At 45.4% G+C, this 1940-nt stretch overlaps 1 non-coding gene across 1 annotated transcript; it reads right to left on the bottom strand.

Annotated features, from left to right (window-relative positions):
• Positions 1-1326: 1326 nt before the first annotated feature.
• Positions 1327-1490, bottom strand: LOC122545327. The gene has a single exon (XR_006310533.1). It is a non-coding gene; the product is annotated as a U1 spliceosomal RNA (small nuclear RNA).
• Between the last annotated feature and the right edge of the window lie 450 nt (positions 1491-1940).

The following is a 1940-nucleotide window of genomic DNA, read 5'->3' as shown; positions in this document are numbered from 1 at the left end:
GCAAGGTCAGGTCTCACAGAATAAAGGGAGAACTTGGCATTTGGTACAGAACTGGTTCAAATGTAGAAGACAGAGGGTGGTGGTGGGAGGTTGTTTTTCAGACTGAAGGCCTGGTACCAGTGGAGTGCCACAAGGATTAGTGCTGGGTCCTCCACTTTTTGTCATTTACATAAGTGATTTGGATGTGAGCATGAGAGATATAGTTAGTAAGTTTGCTGATGACACCAAAATTGGAGGTGTAGTGGACAGCGAAGAAGGTTACCTCAGATTACAATGGGATCTTGATCAGATGGGCCAATGGGAAGAAGTGGCAGATGGAGTTTAACTCAGATAAATGCGAGGTGCTGCATTCTGAAAGCAAATCTTAGCAGGACGCATACATTTAATGGTAAGGTCCTAGAGAGGTTTGCTGAACAAAGAGACCTTGGAGTGCAGGTTCCTAGCTCCTTGAAAGAGGAGTCGCAGGTAGATAGGAGCTGTTTTCCCTGGAGCGTCGGAGGCTGAGGGGTGACTTTATAGAGGTTTATATAATCATGAGGGGAATAGATAGGATGAATAGACGAAGTCTTTTCCCTGGGGTCCGGTGGTCCAGAACTAGAGGGCATAGATTTAGGGTGAGAGAGTCAATGATATAAAAGCGACTTAAGGGGTAAAGTTTTGACTTAAAGGATGGTAGGTGTATTGAATGAGCTGCCAGGGGAAGTGGTGGAGGCTGGTCCAATTGCAAGATTTAAAAGGCATTTGGATGTGGAAATGAATAGGAAGGATTGAGGGATATGGGCCGGGTGCTGGCAAGTAGGACTAGATTGGGTTGGGGTATCAGGTTGACATGGACGAGTTGGACCGAAGGGTCTGTTTCCATGCTGTAGATCTGTATGAGTGTATAAGAGTGTGCAGCATGGGCAATTTGGGCCGAACAGCCTGCCTCCATACTGTAAAGTTGTATGATGAGATGACAGCATCCACCGTGTCCTTTTACCTGGAGCAGGTGGTGAAGAATCAGTGGACAGAGCTGAATATAATCTGTGGAATACATTGTTGAAAGAGGTATTTTGAGCAATACTGATGGAATAGGCAGGCAGTAAATAGAGGGAAATGTAGCAAATGCGGTGGGAAATTTGTTTGTTTGAAGGGGTTGGTCCTGTTGTGAAAAGCATTGAACATAGCGGTTTATTGCAGAATGAAATAAAACGTGCGACATTTAATATGTGTCGATTTCAGTGAAACTGAATTAAACATAGACGCAGAACATGCGTTACCGTGGGTTGCCGCACGAAGTTCAAGTGAGCGACACCGATTGGAAAATCTGTTTTTAAGCTTGTAAATCAGGGGAGAGCGCGAACGCAGTCCCCCACTACCACAAATTTTGCAGTCGAGTATCCCGCATTTGGGGACATCGCAGGCGTCAGCACACCCGAAGTGCAATGGGATAGCCTCGTCCTGGGAGAACCACCTTGGTGATCATGGTATCTCCCCTGCCAGGTAAGTATGCTCAATACTCTCACTCGCTCAAACCCAATAACAGCCCATACCTCTTACACCCATACTAACTGCGTTTTCGAAAATCGGAAATACATCTCTCTAAGGTTCCCTCTCTGTCCAACAGCGCAATTTCTCATCGGGATCACAGAACATCCGGAAAGACTCATGTTTCACTGAATACAACACTGACTGGGCGACGTGAGAAGTTGCGCTAATTTGCATTTCGCCCTTAAACGGAAATGCTCCGCCCTTCCTTGCCCTGCCCCCCTTCACACTGCCTCCTCTTTCACCAAAACAAAGCCCCAGAAATCTCTCATACACTTGAAGCAATCTGTTATCAAACACTGTTTACAATGTGAGGTGAACGCGAATAAAAGCAATTTTTAAGCTTTGCTGGTGAAACTTGAAAGATATTTTGAAATCGCTACTTCCTAATCCCTACAAATTGAACAAATCTT

This window comes from Chiloscyllium plagiosum, unplaced genomic scaffold (assembly GCF_004010195.1).
Source record: "Chiloscyllium plagiosum isolate BGI_BamShark_2017 unplaced genomic scaffold, ASM401019v2 scaf_53630, whole genome shotgun sequence".
NCBI classification, from domain to species: domain Eukaryota; kingdom Metazoa; phylum Chordata; class Chondrichthyes; order Orectolobiformes; family Hemiscylliidae; genus Chiloscyllium; species Chiloscyllium plagiosum.
This window is presented reverse-complemented; position numbering and strand designations above follow the sequence as displayed.